The sequence below is a fragment of the Sus scrofa genome, chromosome 14 (assembly GCF_054392235.1).
Source record: "Sus scrofa isolate SSC_HxYL_T2T_F1_AM1 chromosome 14, Sscrofa_HxYL_maternal_Yorkshire_Landrace_v2.0, whole genome shotgun sequence".
In the NCBI taxonomy this organism is placed as follows: domain Eukaryota; kingdom Metazoa; phylum Chordata; class Mammalia; order Artiodactyla; family Suidae; genus Sus; species Sus scrofa.
In genome coordinates this window covers 116,629,881-116,652,302 of record NC_139396.1, presented here as the reverse complement: position 1 = coordinate 116,652,302, position 22,422 = coordinate 116,629,881, and positions in this window count along the sequence as shown.

The window sequence follows — 22,422 nt, the reverse complement described above, 5'->3', positions numbered from 1 at the left end:
AGATTTTTTTGTGTTATCTAAGAATGATCAGAAAAATTGATGAAGGTAGATATAGATTTCAGCCAAATAGAAGGAAAAATCAACCCCACAGAGTTGTTAACAATGAATATAGGAAAGAAAAGAATGAAGTTATTTTCTATTAATGTGCAATGTATTCTATTTGTTCAATACACAAATTATACAGTATTGTAGAGTTTGACATTTTATATTCCCACTAGTCCACTGTCAATTTGATTAGAACACTAAACTATAATATAGTTAAGCACTTTCTCAAAGTCATATGGTTTTTGGTGGTGAGAAAGACTTTTTTTTTCTAAAATGGTTATGAATCTGGTATGGTAATAACGAGGATCTGCCTTAGAAAACCTTTATAATATGCTAATATTACAACAGTATTATCTTTTTTTTCTCTTTTTTCTTTTTTGCTGCCCTGTGGCACATGGGGTTCCCAGACCAGGGGTCACATCTGAGCGCAGTTGCAACACATGCCACAGCCGTGGCAACGCCAGATCCTTCAACCCATTGTGCCAGCCTAAGAACCAATATCCTGGCACTGCAGAGACACCACCAATCCTGTTACACTGCAGAGGAATGCCAACAATATTATATTTCATTTTCTCCCATATCACCAATCCCTTGGTATCCAATTCCTATAAACTGAACTCTTCACTGCTATTTTCTTTTTGTCTTTTCCTCTGCTCTTCACCAACCTTCTCATAAAAAAAGTTACCTAAATAATATAATATACAGATGCCCCCTACTCTGTTGATGGCAACTTACTCCCTCACTCTTGAACTACTTCTAATTAAAAATATAGCCCTTAAGAGTAATGACTTAGTCCAAAGAATGTTTTTGAAGATTTTTTAAAAATAAATTTTATTGGTGTATAGTTGACATGTTTTTGAAGTTTAAGACGTAATTGCTATCATTGTGGAGACCTACCAAGATCCTCTCTATTCATTGATAATTTCATTTTCATTTATGCATATGGCAAGTTGTGATTCTAAATAAAAATAAACTTCACAGTATTGAAAGTCTCTAATAAACTATCAAATTTTGAATGATAAAATAATGTAATATTAAAATATATCTTCAGTTCAAATTGAATATCATTTGTCAGAGTTCCCATTGTGGCTCAGTGGTTAACGAATCCAACTAGGAACGATGAGGTTGCAGGTTTGATCCCTGGCCTTGCTCAGTGGGTTAAGGATCCAGTGTTGCTGTGAGCTGTGGTGTAGGTCATAGACATGGCTTGGATCCCGCGTTGCTGTGGCTCTGGTGTAGGCCGGCAGCTACAGCTCTGATTAGACCCTTAGTCTGGGAACCTCCATATGCTGTGGGAGTGGCCCTAGAAAAGGCAAAAAGACAAAAATGAATAAATAAATAAAAACAAATTGAGTATCATTTGTATATTACCATATGGCTTCAGCTGCAGTTGACTAGTAGACAAAATTTATCAAGATTTAACACATACTTATTCATCTAATGAGTAGTTACAAATTCTGCCTTTTGAGCTTTTCTTCTTATTTTTGAAGCACAATTTTCTTTTTTGTTGTTTTTGTTGCTATGGCAGTGGTTTTCCTTCTTTCTCTTTTATCTTTAACTCAAGCATTCTTACATGTTCCTAATATGCCCCATACAGTGAAGCATACGATGCTGTATTCCCAAAGTACTTAGAAGTAAGTTTAGAAACTGACTCTGTTTCATGCAGGTATTCATTTATTGACATTGAATGCTGGAAAATCCACATAATTGCCCAGATATTTGGGAGACAAGTATCCTTAAAAATGGCAGTAAAAAGAAAGAGCATGCTGCAACTGTCACAGTCAAATCATATTACAGAATGACTGTGGTTAGGCCACTGCCTCATCTACTGTTGAACACTAAAACAATGAAATTTACACCACTGACACTTCTGTCCCAGGTATTTGATGCACCTGCTGGCCCCACTGCCATAGCTATCCTTATCCAGAGAAAATGGCTAATAGTGGAATGGTTCTTCTGATAAAGAAAAGAACCATAGGCACTGGAAAAAAGTTCTAATTCCCCGCCCATAATAACTATCTGGTCTATTATGAATAAGCTATTTGATACTTCTGGTTCTATCTTTTCATGTAATTAAAGTCAAGATTACTTCTGCAACCAAGAAAAACTACAAAGACAAGATCATTTTAAACTGACATTTTCCATAGAATTCTCTTATAATTTATGTAAATGGTAAATTATTTAGAAATGATGATAAATATACTTTTAACTATTTTTCATTTTAAAAAGCTATATTGCTTGAAATGTTTCCTAAAAACTGATGTAGAAATGAAGTTTATTAAAAAACACGTCATCATATTTTTAACTATAGTTAAGAATATTGTTTTAATATTTCTGTTGTAAAAAAGACCTTGCAAATTAATAATGCAGATTTTTTACTTGTTATACAATATCTCAAGTTCTGTCTTCACACACTTTTTTTCAAAAAGCAAAATAATTATCATAATGATAAAATATCCTCATTTTCTTACATGAAATCCATCATTGTCAGATTAGAATTAAAAAACCTCAAATAGTGAAATAATTGGATATAAAAAGCAGATAGACTTTTAGTCACCTCATACCAGGTACTTACAAGAAAGATTAATTGCAAAATTATTCTTTAAGCTTTGTGTTCCTTTTGCTGCAATTTATGGCCAAATAATTATTAACTGCTTTGTTGAGTTTTGCCAGCTTACCACACATGTTCTTGTTATTCTGCTATTTTCTCATTTGAAGGAAATTTATGACAACCAATATGTGCTGAGACACAGGCTACCAACATCATAATTTAAGTCTAACGCTGTAATATCCAAGGATAAACACATTTCTATACATTTTATACTGATAAAAATATATTTAAATTAAAATTTATTTTTCTTAATCTTTTGGTAAGATACTCTGAGAAAAGGTCATCGAAATATAGGCAAATTTAAGAATTTAGTTTGGTCTAAAAAAAGGTGATTATTTGAATACTGTTTTATGTTAATATTTTCTAGATATCTACATCAAATAACTAAATAACACCTATTAGTTATTACTTCTATTACTTCTCAGTCAAAACAGAATAATTTATTTAGTATGACCTCAAATTTGTTTTTTGTATTTTTGTTTGTTTGTTTGTTTGTTTGTGGCTCCTTAGGGCCACACCCATGGCATATGGAGGTTCCCAGGCTAGCAGTTGAATTGGAGCTATAGATGCTGGCATACGCCACAGCCGTAGCAATGCAGGATCCAAGCTGTATCTGCGACCTACACCACAGCTCATGGCAACACCAGATCCTTAACCCACTATGTGAGGCCAGGGATCGAACCTGAAACCTCATGGTTCCTAGTCAGATTTGTTTTTTTGCACTACAGTGGGAACTCCTGAGCTCAAATATTTAAGGATGATCCTGCAGTTATACATTTTCTAGAGAAAAAAATAAATGTGATTAGGCTTGTAAATGATCTGCAGTGTTTTGAATACTATATTCATTGACTAGGAACCAAATACTTTCTATATTTCATCAGAGTCATGGTTGTATCAGAAAAACTAAAACCTCAGAGAGAGTCAAGCAAGAAGAAATTTAATACAAGGTAAGAGGTGTTTACAGTTTTATAGACACTAGGAGACACAAGTATTTGATGCCCCCTGATATCCATGTCTTTGTTTCATACCTTCCACTTGATTGTGGGCAAAACCTATGATTTGTTTCTCATCAACAGAACATGGTATATCTATCATTATGTTATATTATATAGAACTCCATCCTAGCAGACAGAAAGCATCTCCTAGTGGAATTAGTAATAAGAAGCCATGTTGGAGAAGCCATCATAGCAACGAACTTGTGGTTTCTAAGAACTATGAGGGTACTTGAGGACCTGAGAATAGCCTCCAGCTAAAAGAACAAGAAGCCATGAAAAACTGAGGCCCTCAGTCATAAACCTCAAGGAAATAAATAAAGCCATCAACGTGATGATCCTGGAATTCTTCCCCATTAGATTCCTCCCCAGTAGAGTCTCCTTCATTCTTCATTTATATGGGAACAAAGCCTGAACTATGCATTGCCTATGTGCAAAGGACTTTGCTAAGAGGTGTGTAGACCTGTGACACTCCATATCTATGGGAGAAGAAATATGTTTGAAGTTACTAAGTGTATGGTAAATTGTTACACAGCAATAGAAAACTAATATACTGTTGGAAGGACTGAAGGAACACGTTCAGAAAAAAAAAAAAAAAATCATTCATATCTCTCCTATTGGCCCTGGAGGTCTTCCTAGGAAAAAACTACCAATGGTCAGAAGTGCATGTAGCCCCAAGAGGAACTTTTTTCAACCAACTGATATCAAAGCAAAATCTTGCATTAACAATGTTCCATCGGAGTTCCTGTCATGGCACAGCGGAAATGTATCCAACTAGGAACCATGAGGTTGCGGGTTTGGTCCCTGACCTTGCTCAGTGGGTTAAGGCTCTGGTGTTGCCATGAGCTGTGGTGTAGATCACAGATGCTGCTCAGATCTGGTGTATGCTGGCAGCTGTAGCTCCAATTAGACCCCTAGCCTGGGAACATTCATATGCTGCTAGTGCAGCCCTAAAAAGCAAAAAAAAAAAAAAAACCCCAAAACAGACAAACAATGTTCTATCAACTATCCCCTGGGCTATGGGTGTAGAAAAAATAGCTTCTGCTTCTTTGAATGTCCCTGAAGTATCTCAAGAGTACTTCCCACTAGCTGAGTGGTAACCAGAACACTGCTGGCAAGGGACTCAAGGATATATAATACCCTCAATTTCTAACATATATATGGCCCATAGCAACAAATTAAAGATGGCAGGGTAATGATGAAAAGTACTGCCTCTGTCTGTGATTATACTAAATCCTAGGTGTAAAACTTCAGGAAACTCATTTAACTTCCCTAAACTCAAACCACATTTTCTATAAAATGTGAAAACTTCTACCACAATGGGTTATAGAGAGGATTAAAAATCTATGTATTGGTATATAAATACCTCTACAATGTTTTCAATTATTTTTATCATTATTACTGCTATTGCTGCTTTCATTAATATTTACCATTAATTTTCTCTATGTCTACACATATTCTTCCTTCTACTGAAAAAAAAAAATGATATGTTCCTTCTGCTTTTATCTTTCCAGTATGTTCTCATATCTCATTGATCAGTTCCTCTTCTTACTCTGCCCTTTGGTTAACATTCTTAGCATGATCTTGCCACCTTTTTAAATTCTGTTTTATTGACTATTTTAATCATCTTTATCATTTATAAAAAAGTTTATGTCAATGGAATATTTTCTGCTTCTAATCAATTTTGAGAAAAAAAATTTAATGGGAAACCAACTACTTTCCAGGTACTAAGTTGTGGATATATACATATATGACATACATATACATATCAATATATAAATGAATTCCAAGCTAATGGTGTGATCTTTCTATAATATGGCAAGTAATATGTCTCAAAATATTTGAAAAATTATGAAATATATGACATATATATGTGATAAACTATCGATAAAGGGACTTAAGAGACTAGTGAGGAAATGACTTGCATCAATTTTCAGTATAGAGTAACATGAACATATCTAGTTAAGGAATTAAAAAAATTAACTGAAATATGTAGGGGAGGCTTCTCCTTGACTTAAGGCTTGAAATAGAGAAAGAAATGTTAAGAGAGAAGGTTGAGAGACAGCAATGATCCATATTTTACCCTCTATCTTTTTTTCTTCTACATAATGTGACTGAATCTCTCTCATTCTCCCTTTCTGACTTAATCTCAGGGTTTATCAGCTCTGTTGATAAGAGCCAAATCTAAATAATACCTGAATCACAAAGCTAAAAATGTCCCCTTCACTCTTATTGGATCTCTTTTAGCTCTGGGCTGAAAAGCTTAGTGAAGGAAAAATGAAATATGGAATGATTGATGGCTTGCTTGAATTATAGTTTTTCCTTACATATATGCTCAGTGAGAGTCATTTTACCATGGATCTTTAAAATTATTTGTTTTCACCTAAGTTAATAAAAACTGTATGTACCATATCTTTTTTTTCTTTTTTTGCCTACCCTTACACCTTTCAGCCAACATTGAACACAGTGTATACATATGTTTACACTCGAGTTACTTATTGAAATGAATTCCAAACTAACAGTGTGATCTTTCTATAATATGGCAAAGTAATATGTCTCAAAGTATTTGAAAAATTTATGAATTATATAATGCTATATAAACACATAGGCAAATGGATGTATTTTCAATAGCTTCTATGAGTTAAGTACTATTTCAGCAGTAACTGAGTATATCAGAAAAGGTGATTTCTGTGTATTTTTAGTTCTAGAGAAAATTGCTTTTTATCCTCTCTTTACTTTGCAGAAAGTATTTTCATTTCCACACTCAGGAGGAAGTCACTCCACAGCAATTCTTAACATCTTTCATAAAAATAGATAAAGATAATGTCATTTTAATTTTTAAATGTCATGGCTTGAAAGTTCCCAAATCTCCAAGAAAAAAATAAGTTAAACTCTAAAGTAGAAATAGAAGATTCTCTAGAATACCTTTACACTCTTTACTCGCCATTCCTTTTTTTAGTTATAAAGTTTCTAGTGCATTTCCAATTTGAGTACAAATGTAGGAAGTTTTGTAAAAATAACCCAGAAGACATATATTTTGTGTATGTCCCTGTGACAAGTTGTCTATTGCAGCAGGGAAAAGAGTCTGTAGACTTGCTATCAAGATTCATTACAATTGTTATTGCTTCACATAAAGAGGGATTTAGCCTAAAAAAATAAAGCATAAAGACTTTGGGAGCTGCTGCTTAAAATGAGATGAGAGTCTGAATTGTGCTAATGCAGACAAAGCAGTCTTGACAGGACTCTCTTTAGACTGAATGTACCAATCATTGGTATTCTCTGGAAAATAAATGACTGTATTTTAATTATCAACTCAAAAAATGCCATTTGGGATAAATTACAAAGTTTACAGCTGAATACAGAACTTAAATTTAACTTATAGATGAACATGAGAAAAAGTAAAGAAAAAAATTGCCAGTGAAATTATAAATTGTGTGGTCATTTTTAATGTAGCTATAGCATAAATCAATATGAGGAATAATTAAATGCAGTAGAAAATGAATACTCTTTCACTGCTTTAATCTACTCTACTTAAAGGCACTCTGCAAACATGTTATCTGTTACTATTTTTTTAAAAGTAGAGATATTTATTACTTGTTTGCAGATGGTTGTACAGCTTTGGGCCATCGCTTGATGATCAAATTCATCTTATACTGTCCAGTGACCACTTCATCAGAATTACATGGTTTGCACAATCATTGTAAAGATTACTAGGCCCTACTAGTCATATTCAATCAAAATTTCCAATAATTGGCATAGGAATTTAAATTTTTTCCATGCATCTCTGGTTATTTTAATATATACTCACATTTGAGAACCATGACTTAAAAGGATAGAAATTCCTATAATCAGATGGTTTTTATCACCATTTGTAAACTAGGAGAATTCACAAGGTAAAGGAAACTTCAAAGAGGAAGAAAATAATCCTCATAAAATTCATACTCGTATGATTTTGGGTGTAAAATATGTTATGATATAGTGATGAAAAGTAAAGCATTTCGATGATGCAGTCACTTAAAGAAATAATTTTTTTAAACCTTCCAAAGAGCAATATCCTAAAACCTGGTGATACAGGGATTAAAAAAAAAAAAAAAAGAAAAAAAAAAGTCTACCCTCAAAGTAGCATCAGCATTTCTTTCCACTATAAGCTAGTAAGATGAAGCAGAAAATAATAATATAGAATACAATATGTAGGAAATAATATATGACATCATTCATTTTTGAAAGGTATATTATGGGACATTCCTTTGTACATATTTTTCTCAGTAATTTAAAGACGTTATTCTTTTATCTTCTAACTTCCATTGTCTTTATGAAAATTATATGTCCTTTTCAATACTGCTCCTGAAAGATAAAAAGTCTTCTTCTAGGTACTTTTAAGTTTCCCTTTGTCTTTGTTTTTTCAACAGTTATGCTATGATGCTCAGGTATGTGGATTTTTTTTCTTTTTGTCTTTTGTCTTTTGTCTTTTCAGGGCCACACCTGTGGTATGTGGAGGTTCCCACGCTAGGGGTCTAATCTGCTGGCCTATGCCAGAGCCACAGCAATGCCAGACCCAAGCCACATCTGCAACCTACACCACAGGTCATGGCAACACTGGATCCTTAACTTACTGAGCAAGGCCAGGGATTGAACCCACAACTTCATGGCTCCTAGTCAGATCTATTTCTGCTGTGCCAAGATGGAAACTCTGGTATGTGGAATATTTGTATGTTTATGAACAAAATAAAATTGGATTGTGATGATTGTTGTACAACTATACATGTAATAAAATTCATTGGGTAAAAAAAGTTTTATAAAGCATCTTGATACTTTGGTTTGTTTTTTGTCAGTTTTGAAATTTTTTTCAGGTAGTACCTCTTCAAACATTTTTATTTCTAATTCTCCATATACTTACATCCCCCAAGTCACAAATTTTACATATCTTAGAATCTTAGAAATTTAAACTACTTCCTACATTACTCTTAAGGTCTTGTGTATTTTTTTCCATCCCATTTTTTGTTTTCCTATGAGTGTTTTGTCTTTTTTTTTTTTTAAGAGCCACACCTGCAGCATATGAAAGTTCCCAGGCTAAGTGTCCAAATAGAGCTGCAGCTGCCAGCCTACACCACAGCCACAGCAATGCCAGGTCCTTAACTCACTGAGTGAGGCCATGGATTGACCTCGAATCCTCATGGGTACTAGCAGGGTTCATAACCTGCTGAGTCACAACAGGAATTCCCCAAATGCATATTTTTTACACCTTATTTTTCTAGTTCACCAATATTCTTTTTTGTTGTATCTAAGTTGTTTTAGACATATACATTTGGTACCATTTTTTTTTATAAAAATATATAGTTCTCAGATGCAGTCGTCTATCTTAACCACTTATTTTTGGTAACATATTTTTCATAGTTAATCTTAAATGTCTGTCCTATAACAATCTAAAATCACTGTGAAAGTCCTTCTATTATTTGTTTCTTCCTGTGTGTATATGTGTTGGTTTGTAAGTGGAAGTATGTATGTGTATAATATTATACTAGATGTAAATTAACAGTCTTTCTTAGCAAAATAATTTATGCAGAAAACATCTTTACCTACTTGAATTTGGCCTGTTTATGATATACCACTTTCTTAGGGGCATATCCTTTCTGGATTCTCAACAGAAAGTTTAAGTAGTGTCCTTAGTTTCTCCTTCTTGGTAGGTTCAATTTTAATTTTTGACTTCTAAGCACTTTGAGAATAAAGTTTTGGTCTCTTGATGATTTTCTGCTTAATTTATCTGATTCTGACTCATACACAGCATTGTGTTAAGAGATGCTTTTTTAGTTTCTTAATGGTATGTAATAAATTACCACACTTAGAGGCTATAAATTCACTTTTACTATCTCACAATTTTCTTGTGTTAGGATTCTGGGCATGCTTAGTTGGTTCCTCTGTTAACAGTCTCACAAGGATGCATTGAGTTGCTGGCCAGACTGTATTCTCATCTAGAGGTTTGACTGGGGAAGAATTCACTTCCAAGTTTAGTCAGGTTGTTGGAAGAATTAATTTCCTTATGTCTGTATGACTGAGGCATTTTGAAGGCTATCAAAAGGAGGACTGCCCTCTTGTCCTAATGGATGCTAAACATTCCTAGAATCTTTGTAATTTTTTTCCATGTAGGCTTTTCCTACACAGCCACCCCTGTATAGTTACTTCTTTCTTCAAGTCAGCATGAGTTTCTCACTTCAAATAGAAACTTGATTAAGATATAAAGACATTCATCTGATTAAGTGAGATTCACCCAGTACAATTTCCCTTTGGATGACCTCAAAATCAATCGATTTGAAATTTATTAAACCTGCAACATTCTTTCACCTTTGTCATATTGGCTACAAGCATACCGCATGCCTCAATTACACTCAAGGGGAGGTGATTACAAAAACCACTAACATTAGAGGGTAGGGGTTGTGGGAACCATCCAAGAATCTATTCTCTACAGACATCTGATGGTAAGTCACGCCTAGTATATCAGGTGTACCTCCCTTCTTGCTTTTCAGCAAAATTCTTGACGCTTCAATTTATGACTTCCTCCAATCTAATGAGAGCTAATCATATTTTCTTATAATTCTACTAGATTAATTTAATAAACTAAGAAATAAAAAGGTTCTTAAAATTTTGAATTTAACAGAAGTCTGAAACCAACATTCAGCATTTTGTTTTTTCCTTCCAGTTTTCTCTCAACTGCATCGATAAAAATGCTTTGAAGATCCCAATTACCCATTGCTATCAAACATTGCCAATTTTCCAAGATAAAGAACTTTTCAAATACAGTCAGGTATAGTAGAGGTTACTATCAGAAACTAAATATTTCAAGTGAAAAAGAGCATTCTTTGGTAAATAAAACTCCCCATGCTCTTTTTCTTACTGGAATGAGATATTAGAAATTTAAATCTATTTTTAAAGATTTTTAACAAAAGAGTTTCTATTAATGTCTTTGGTAACTTTAAACATTGGCAGTTATAACCACTGGATTAACATTTTTTGTTTTTTTCTAAATTATATATCTACTGTAAGAACACTAGTTCTATTATTTAGAGAAAAGTTAAACCCATTGTCAATGTTATTGACACACAATATCAATGTTATTAGTGGTGGCTCATAAGAAAAATTGGATAAAGATTTAGTCAAGTTTTGAATATATGATATCTGTACAGAAATTGACAATCTATGGCTTTCAAAACAGAGGGATAGGACATTATAAAGAAAGGTGTGAAAAGAAAAGAAAACGATGACATCTGAAAGAATTACATGGCAATTCAGGAGTTCCCATCATAGCACAGCACATATGAATCTGCCTAGGAACCATGAGGTTGCAGGTTGGATCCCTGGCCTCCTTCAGTGGATTAAGGATCTGCCATTGCCTTGAGCTGTGGTGTAGGTTGCAGATGCGGTTCAGGTCTGATGTTGCTGTGCCTGTGATGTAGGCTGGCAGATGTAGCTCTGGATTGGACCCTCTAGACTGAGAACATCCATATGCTGTGGGTGCAGCCCTAAAAACCAAACAGCAACAACAACAACAACAACAACAACAAAAGAAATTCAGAACTTCTGTGTAGGAGAAGTCTATTTTATGCAGACAATCTAGTTGGAAATGAGAGTGGATAAGTTAAATAACTTGCCTTTAAAGTAGTTTTGATAAAATAAACACATAATTTTCCCCCTACAGTATATGGTGCCTTGAGGAAGAAAAAGTAAGGATTGATATTATATGAATATATTCATACAGTAAGTGATATATTCATGTAGGAAAAGTCCTAGGTCCTGAGGATAAAAAGCTTCTTCCTCCTTGTAATGATTCTTTATTTTGAACATGAGCTTTATGAAGAATATGTCTATGTGTGTAAATATACATATATATGTACATATATGAACAGAAGTGAATTTCTGTTGGATATTTAGCATTAACATGTATTCTGATTTGATGTTTGTTACATATACTCTCTATTTTTTTTTTTTTTTGTCTTTTTAGGGTTGCACCTGCAGCATAGGGAGTTTCCCAGGCCAGGGGTCCAATCAGAGCTGTAGCCACCAGCCTACCCCACAGCCACAGCAACACTGGATCTGAGTCGCATCTGCAACCTACACCACAGCTCATGGCAATGCCAGATCCTTAACCCACTGACAAGGCCAGGGATCAAACCTGCATCCTCATGGATGCTAGTCAGGTTTGTTAACCACTGAGCTATGATGGGAACTCCACATATACTCTATTAATTGAAACTATTCCCATAGTAATTATTATGAGTTGCTTGTGCACAGGTTATGTGAAAGAAATTGTTTCCCATCCAATACTATAATATGACCATTAGTTTGGGGAACAGATTTCATTTAAAGCAATAATTTGATTTATAAATATCTGAAAGATACTATATAAAGAACTTTTCTGTTGTAATTCAGAGTCTACAGTTAAAAATTCAGTGTCTCTTTAAAAACCTAAATAAATAGTATTTCTAATGAGTGCTTAGTAGATATTCTTGCACATATTAAGTGCTTAATAAATATTAACAGAATGTATTAATCAATATATAATATTTTCCATCAACTAATTTTTGATATTTCTCAACTTTTTCTGTTACCAGTTTGTCATCCTTTTTGGTTAGGGTGATAAATGTTTTTCTATCCTGATTGTTACATACTGTTGATTTAATAAAAGAAAGTGATAATTGATTTTTTTTTTTTTTTGTCTTTTTGCTATTTCTTGGGCCGCTCCTGCGGCATATGGAGGTTCCCAGGCTAGGGGTCTAATCAGAGCTGTGGCCACCGGCCTACACCAGAGCCACAGCAACGTGGGATCCGAGCCATGTCTGCAACCTACACCACAGCTCACGGCAACGCTGGATCGTTAACCCACTGAGCAAGGGCAGGGACCGAACCCGCAAACTCATGGTTCCTAGTCGGATTCGTTAACCACTGCGCCACAACGGGAACTCCTCCGATAATTGATCTTTTTAATATCCTTTCCCTGTTAAGTTTACAGGTAAATTATACACAGGGGAAGTTAAATAATATCTAAACTCCTTAATGATTAAGAATTCTTGAGCATTATGGAATGATACTTTATATGTGCATGTGTACGCATGTACGCAAGTGTGTATATATTACACACGTGTATAATATATATATAATATATGGATATAATATATAATGCATGTATACAATATGGTAAATTTAGTATTTTTTTGCCACCATCAATTTCTTTCCTCTCTGCATTCAAGCCATCACCTCACTGAAAGGTGAAGTATATACCACAACTTCTTGGATCTGAGTTGACTTGTGATTGCTTTCTCCAACAGAGTACAGCATATGTTATGGGGCATGATTTCTGTGACTAGATCATAGGATACCTACTGTAATGTAAAAAGTGTGACTATTCTGTGATCTCTAGTTGTGAGGAAGCAAAAGATTGCCAAGTGAAAAATCTATGTTGAAATCATTGACTTTTATAACTGAGATAGATAATAATGTCACCTATGTGATAATTTTATTTGGGTAGTATTTGCTTTGCAGCAAAAAGATTACTAAAACAGTATCATCAACAAAAGCACTGCAAAAAAAATAATAAAGTGATTTGTAGTGGTTTTGGGGTTAGGCAATTTTTACAGCTAAAAGAGGTTTGATGCCATGACTGGTGAGAGATTTAAGGACAATAAAGAAAATGTTCAGGAACATTGGGAAAAAGAGATTATTATTTTGTAGTGGTAGAGATTTACATAAAACCATCCTTTCCTAGAAAGACTATCTAATAAACATGGATATTTCTGGGGGTGGTATTCAGGCGGAAAACAGAAAGTAGCTACTGGCTTCTTCAAGCTATCTATGTTAAAATACAAAAAAAAAAAAAAAAAAAAAAAAAAGATGAACAACAAGAACAAAAGTGTTTGGTTTAGAAAAAAACCTGAATTAAAGGACCCATAATTCACTGGGTTCGTGCATAAGACTATTTTCTTATCATCTGTTTCTCTCAGAAAAGTAATAGTCTCAAATTGTGGAACTAAATGAAACAGAGATCAATTTCAGTTGCTTGTAGTAAAGCACAGTTTCAGGTTAGCTATCTCAAGAATTTTTAGGTAAGGCTCTTGTTTGAACCTTAGAAATATTTAAGGGTTGCTTAATATGATTTTTAAGCATCTTTATGATATAAATTGTGGATCCACTCAGTACTTTTAAGGATCCTGGAGTTCTCTCGTGGCTCAGTGGATTAAGGATTTGGCATTGTCACTGCTGTGGCTCTGGTTACAGATGTGGTGCAAGTTCAATACCTGGCCTGGGAAATTTCACATGCTGAAGGGAAAAAAAAGGAATCTTAATAGTCTTGTTGCATAGCAACCACACAGGCAGCACAAGGTAGATGGATCTATCTGAGAGATAAATATGGGAATGGCTTCTATCTAATGATATTGATTATAGATTAATAATAATAATACAAATAGTTTTAATAATAATTGCTCAACTTTGGAATGAAAGGTACAGAAAGAAACAAAGGAAATGAGGAAAATACTTCTGCTACCAGACATTCTGGAATAAACAACACTGAATTTACTCAGCTGCTAAAAATAAGTAGAACATGTAAAAATATATGACACATTGTACAATTATATTATTTATGATTGAAGTTTCTGAAAATGTGAAACAAACAAGGTGAGCCCTAAAACCATCTTGGTTTCCATCTGGAAGAAGAAAAGCACAGTGGTATTACTGAGTCAGACACTAACTAGAGTCTAAAAGAAGCTGAGATGGCAAGAAATTGTTTAGAAGAGTTCCTGAGATGAAAATGCTAAAAAGAAAGAGTTACAGGTATCCTCATATGGTCTCAATGAGCCTTTTCTGAATACTACAAGGCACATATATAAAATTTCTCCAAGCTAGAAAAAATAATGACTAGGATTTAAGTGGTCATCCCTAGAACTCACACAAAGTGGAAAGGCATTTCTGTTCTGAACTACCAGATTGAAGAGCTATTCAATGAAATACTCAAATCTCTCTAATAGTACTTTAGTACTGATCTTAATCCCTGAGGTGAACATCTTTCAATATATACCTTACCAATGCATAAAAAGAAACTTTGAAAGAATAAAACTAAACTATAATTAACTGTTGGCTAGCATAGAGTACAATACCCTTTAAGAGAAGATAGCAAAATTAAAACCCTCTATACAGCAAAATGTGAATGACCAGAAACCAATCTGAAATTACTAGACATACCAAGAAACAAGAAATGAGATCAAACTAGAATAAAACTTAGTCAATTAAAAGAGGCTCAGAGAAGATGGAATTGATAAATAGCAGACAAGGATATTAAAAGACTTCTTATAACCAGGCTCAAGAAATATATAAAAATAACATGTAGAGAAACAAAGCATATAAAAAGAATGAACTGGAAATTATACAAAGGTATATGATTTTGAATTAAAAAAAAATCACTAGGGGATGGAGAAGGATGAACTGGGAGTTTGAGGTTGTAATGCAAACTATTATATTTAGAAAGGATGAACAACAAGGTCCAGGGATAAATACTGTAAGCACTGTGAGGAGAAAATTATTTGTAATACTCATGGGTGTCAGAGTAAATGCAAAACACTGAACACTCTTTAGTAAATGGATGTTGAAGTTAAATTGAGAGAAAACAATATATATACACACATTATATATATTTATCTCCACATATATTTGATACCTAATAGCTACACCTGGAAAATAGTAAAAAAAAAAAAAGAAAGAAAAGAAAAATGCATACCACTTTTATTTTTTTATGTTGATATCATTAATTTTTTAATTGCTTTTTCTAATGAAAGTTTGTTTCTGACTTTCTAGAATAAAGGAAATATATTAGATTGTGACTTTCTAGTTAATTTTCCTTAATCTCTGGAACCAAACCTTTCTATTTCTATATAACACCTCATGAATATAACTATGATATTCTATAATATATGGATTGCCAAAAAGAACTAGTCTAGAAATCATGGCACTGATATCTTAGATCTGTTCTTTGCTACCAATTAGAATATCAGTTTTGGTTAAAGTTTCAAAAGACAGATGGCCAAAAAGCGCATGAAAAAATGCTGAACATCACTAATTATTAGAGAACTGTAAATCAAAAGTACTATAAGGTACCACATCACATTGGTCATAATTGTCATCATTAATAAGTCAACAAATAACAAAAGCTGGAGATGATGTAGAGAGAAGGGAACCCTCCTACACTGTTGGTGGGAATGTAAATTTGTATAACTATTGTAGAAAACAGCATGGAGGCACCTCAGAAGACTAAGTATAGAACTACCATAGGAGAGCAATCCCACTCTTGGGCATATATCCAGATAAAATATTCCCTGAAAAAGATACATGCACCCATATGTTCATTGCAGCACTATTCACAATAGCCAAGACATGGAACAATCTAAATGTCCATTGACAGATAAATGGATTAAGAAGGTGTGGTATGTATACACAATGGAATACTACTCAGCCATAAAAAGAACAAAATAATACCTTTTGCAGCAACATGGATGAAGTAAGTCAGAAAGAGAAAGACAAATACCATATGATCACTTATATTTGGAATCAAATATATGGCACAAATGAACCTATCTACAGAAAAGGAACAAACTCATGGACTTGGAGAATAGACCTGTGGTTGCCCAGGGGGAGGGGGAAGGAGTTGGAAGGACTGGGAGTTTGGGATTAGTAGATACAAACTATTGCATTTGGAGTAGATAAGTGATGAAATCCTACTGTATAGCACAAGGGACCATATCTAGTCACTTGTGATAGAATGTGGTTGTTTATAATGTGAGAAAAAGAACATATGTGTGTGTGTGTGTGTGTGTGTGTGTGACTGGGTCAATTTGCTGTACAGTAGAAACTGACAGAACAATACAAATCAACTATAATAGAAAAAAATTAAAGCCTAAAATATAATAAATAAATAAATAAAAAGTTTCAAAACACAGTGACTAGTTGGCATGCTTTCCTTTACCTTCTGTCAATAGAATAGAAATGCTCCAGATCATGACTAATCCATTAGGCCAAAGTAAAGAGACCATCAAGCCCAGCCTCCACCCCGTAAATTTGTGAAATCCATATGCATAAGTGAGAAATAAAAAAGCACTAAGAGCTAAAGTCATAGCATAATCTAACTTAAACTAAACATAAAAATAATAAACATAGAAGTAAAGTGTTGCTATCTCCCTCTCTCTCTCTCCCTCTCTTTCTCACACACACAATACATCACACACCATAAACTCTTCACTTAGGGATAGCATGGCAGTTGATAAGGACATTGTTCTCAAAGTCTGAAAGAGTGACATTAGTGCTATACAAGGGTGACCTACCTTGTAAAGTTGCCATTGCTATAACTTAGAAAGCAGACCATTTACTTACGGTCTTTTGTCACAGAAGAAAACACAATGCTAGTTTTATTTATCAATAACAATAGTTAAATATATAGTAGTGTCACCTGATTGCTGTTGACTATGTTTGACAAGCTAGTATTAGAAAGAGCTAAGCTTGGAAATAAAATGTCTGGTTTTGTAAGTAGTAATGAAAAGGAATAAAGAAAGGGTCTGCAAATTCAGGGACATGTAAAACTGAAAGAGACAACAACTTATCAGTCTCAAAAGATAAAGAACTAATAATTGCTTTGAACAAGGTCTAATCCAAAGTCAGCCTTGAAAAGAGGATGAAGTCAAAGTTATATCCATCACACCATTGATTAAACCCCTGAATGCCCAGAAGTGGTGACAAGTTCTATCAACACTAAGATGACTCCAAAACAAAATAGACTAAAAGTTTTGGCATTCTCAAAAAACTTGTAGGCTTTATGGTGAAAGAGCAAAGATATGCAGCAAATCTTAGGGAGATGGCTATAAGAACAAAAACTAAGAATACTGGAGTTCCCTTTTTGGTGCACTGAGTTAAAAACACAACTACAGCTGCTTGGCTTGCTGTGGAGGTTCAATACCCCGCCCAGTGCAGTGGGTTAAATGATCCAGTGTTGCCAGAGCTGTGGCATAGGTCACAGCTGTGGCTTGGATTCAATCCCTGGCCCAGGAACTTCCATATGCCATGGGTGTTGCCATTAAAAAACAAATGAATGAACATAAAAGAAACTGTGATACTATCACTGATAAGTAACCTATCTGATATATAAGAAGTTTATAATATTCTGGACTTTAATAAAAATAATATTTTACAATTTGAGGCTTAGCATGATTCTTCAAACTGCACCCCTCTACAGACAAAATTCCTCAATTACATTTAAAGTATGGCTAAGGAGAATCATTGAAAATATTAAAATTTCCTATAGAAAATACAAAAGGCCACAAAGGACAAGGTTCTAGGTATCCTTTCCCAGTAAACTATTTCTGATTACCAAGATGGGATACCCTTTCAAAGTTTTCTTAGTAAAATACTGACTTGCTACAAATCCATGACTAATATATTCACCATATGTTTTCCCATTGTCAAAGGAGAATCAATTTTATTCTTCTTGTTTCTGTTCTACCATGTACATTCAGCATGTGAGGACAAATATCATTCTTTACGTTAATAAATCTACAGATGGAAAGAAGCAATTCACTGGGCTTATACAGAGACAAATATTATTATAGAGCAAATAATATTAGCTTTACAACACAGGGAACAGAACACATTATTCCAAGTTTGAGTTTATATCTTCCCTCAGCAAATCTTACAAAAAACAGCAATTTACAAAGTCTAATTTATGGACAATTGGAATAATGCATTAGACTTGGAACAATACTTTGTTTAGACTAAGATTGTGTTGTTCCATTCTATTTTTATTTTTTTAGTCCTTTGTCTTTTTAGGGCCATACCCGTGGCATACAGAGGTTCCCAGGCTAGAGGTCTAATCAGAGCTATTGCTGCCAGCCTATGCCAGAGCCACAGCAACTTGGGATCCGAGCTGTGTCTGCAACCTACACCCAGCTCAAGGCAAGTGAGTGAGGCCAGGGATTGAACCTACAACCTCATAGTTCCTAGTTGGATTTGTTTCTGCTGCACCACTACGGGAACTCCTCCATTCTAATTTTGAGTGTTTTATGTGAACCAAACTCACTTAATTAGGGTTCTTAACCATATTTTTTTTTGAATTTTGATACACTGAAGCATCCTTTTACTTAGACATATTTCCAAATACAGCGCATCTTACTTTTTCCAAAAAAATATTTTCTAAGTTATGTTTATTGTTGAATCTCAGTCATTAATGAAGAGTTTATTCAAAATGATGATAAAAGTTTTGAAGCTGAAGGAATTACGAATGCCAGTCTCTACATTTCTATAAACTTCAGGAATATTTAGACATGGCAAAGTCATTTTGACTGATTTGTCATTTATTTGGAATTTTCAAACATGTTTAAGTGTGAGCCTTGATACTTGTTGAAGTTTATGCCTTACTTGAATTTTACTTTCAGAAAAGCCAGAAAATCCCTGGCTTGTTAGCACTTTTTTTTCCTGAATCTTACTACCCATATGCATCACATCTTTATTTATCTAAAATTCACAGAACTTATCCATCCATTACAAAATTATCTCTCTTTAAATGTCATAGGAAGAATATATAGACTTTGATTTTAAGTGTTTAAAGAAGACAGGATAATCTCCAAACATGAAGGCTAATTATGTGAAAAGAATGGACTACATATTCTCTCTTGCTGAATCCTTTCTTACTTAGGATAAGTACGTTTAAATTCAACATGAGGGATTTAGAAAATCACACATTATAAAGGGGTCATGCAGTCATCTTGTTATAGTTATTCTCCAGAAATAACTAAAGTGAATGTAAACATAAGATAAAGAGAGTAGCCAATGATTTCCTGATAAACTTATTTTAAAGGAATTCCACGGATGATGGTAATAAAAGAAAGATCACTAAGTGGGCTTCTGGAAGACTGTTACTTTGAATTTTATATCTAATTCAAGACCCAGTGTAGTTATTTAACTTTTGATAAAACAGGTAGTTATTGAGTTAAAATGTGTATAAGCACATGTTTGAAAAATAAAAAAGAAGGCCAAAAGGATTTCTCTAGGTTTTTATGAAATATTTATGTCTAAATTGAAGACTCAGATGAAAGCCCAAACATGAAGCCTAAGTGCTTCTTATCAAGTGAAAGAAACAACTGTCCACTGCCATAAAGAAAAATATTGACATATCTATCATATTTTAACTTGGCTATTGAAAATTATTCAAATTCTCATAGCTAGAAAATACTTATATTATCTAGTAAGCAAAGAGTCATCACCCATGATATATGGAGAATAATATAAAATAATAAACAAAAAAACTCAGCCACAATAAAAATGATTGTAGGACATAAAAGAACAATTAACTAAATTGTAAAATAGCTAATATACATGTAAAATATCTTATTACTATGAATAAAGCAATTAAAAATAAAAAATGATTTAAAAATATCAGGTTGAGAAAGATTAAATATTTTAAAAATAAGTAATACTGGTGAGAATTTAGAAAAATACATATTTTCCAATGTTTTCATAGTTATATTACTTTATATAATCCTTCTAAAGTGTAATTTGGCAACATTTTTACCTCATTTGCATTTAATTTTGAGTTACAATTCTACCTATAGACTCTATCATATAAATACTCATAAAAACAAAGATCTCCAAAGAAGACAACATATGGCCAAAAAAACACATGAAAAGATGTTCAATGTCACAATTATTTGATAAAGGCAAATCAAAACTACTATGAGGTACCACCTTACACCGGCCAGAATGGCCATCATAAAAAGTCTACAAACAATAAATGTTGGAGTGGGTGTGGAAAAAAGGGAAACCTACCATACAGTTGGTGGGAATGTAAATTGGTGCAACCACTGTGGAAAACAGTATGGAGGTTCCTCAAAAAACTAAAAATAGAATTATCATTTGATCCAGCAATCCCACTCCTGGGCATCCATCCAGAGAAAACCATGACTTAAAAAGATATATGTACCCCAATGTTAATTGCACTATATACAATAGCCAAGACATGTAAACAACCTAAATATCCATTGACGGAAGAGTGGATAAAGAAGATGTGGTACAGGAGTTCCCGTCGTGGCACAGTGGTTAACGAATCCGACTAGAAACCATGAGGTTGCGGGTTCGGTCCCTGCCCTTGCTCAGTGGGTTAATGATCCGGCGTTGCCCTGAGCTGTGGTGTAGGTCGCAGACGCGGCTCGGATCCCGCGTTGCTGTGGCTCTGGCGTAGGCCAGTGGCTACAGCTCCGATTCAACCCCTAGCCTGGGAACCTCCATATGCCGCGGGAGCGGCCCAAGAAATAGCAACAACAACAAAAAAAAAAAAGACAAAAAAAAAAAAAAAAAAGAAGATGTGGTACATATACACGATGTAATATTACTCGCCATTAAAATGAAAGAAATAATAGACTTTGCAGTGAAATGGATGAACCTAGAAATTATTATGCTGAGTGAAATTAGATAGTGAGACACCAAGGTCATATGCTATCACTCACATGTGGAATCTAAAAAAAGGACACAATGAACTTCTTTGCAGAATAGATACTGACTCACAGACTTTGAAAAACTTATGGTTTCCAAAGGAGACAGGTTGGGGAGTGGGAGGATGGGCTGGGGGTTTGGGATGGAAATATTATAAAACTGGGTGGTGATGACCATTGTACAACTATAAATGTAACAAAATTAATTGAGTTAAAAAAAACAGTTCAACTCAAAAAAGAAACAAACATATGTCAAAATATATTTACTGTTATAATATTTACTGCAGAAGGCAAATAAAAGTAATTAAAATCTATTTTAGATATAATTATAGATATTATAAAACAATAGGCAATTCTAGATATTATAAGAGTGAAACTAACTGAAATTCATTGTTTACTCACATAAAGTCTACCTGGAGATTCCTGGTCAGTAGCAAAGGTACTCTGCTGCATTTAGTCATCTGGAAAAACAGACTTGCAAGCTTCAGCACTTCAACAGGTGGCTGGGTTTGAAATCACCTTCTCCCTGTTGACTGTCAGGCTGTATGGGAGAGAATTCAGAGGAGGCTTTTATTATATACTGGCTTAGAAGTGGTATATATCCTATCTTTTCAAATTCTATTAACCAGAACCCAGTCATATGACCAGGAAAATGTAGTCTAGCTATTGCCACAGGGTGGAAGAAAGGGGTTTTAATGAACATACACCAGCATCTGGCATATTAATTTATTTAAAAAATAATCTAATAATTAAGATAGATAAATATATTATAATCACATGCAGTCAAAAAATAACTGAGTATATGAATATTGGTTAAACACTAAGCAGTGATTATCTTTAAGAAATAAGATCAAGGGGAGTTCCCGTCGTGGCTCAGTGGTTAACGAATCCGACTAGGAACCATGAGGTTGCGGGTTCGGTCCCTGCCCTTGCTCAGTGGGTTAACGATCCGGCGTTGCCCTGAGCTGTGGTGTAGGTTGCAGACGCGGCTCGGATCCCGCGATGCTGTGGCTCTGGCGTAGGCCGGTGGCTACAGCTCCGATTCAACCCCTAACCTGGGAACCTCCATATGCCGTGGGAGCGGCCCAAGAAATAGCAATAGCAACAACAACACAAAAGACAAAAAAAAAAAAAAAGAAATAAGATCAAGGAAAAGTGTATGGCAAACTTCACAATCAATTTTCTACATTTATTTTTTATTTCAATGAGTACATTATTTTATTTCCAATTCTGGAAAGTAAGAGAAATTATTTTCTCATTATATCAG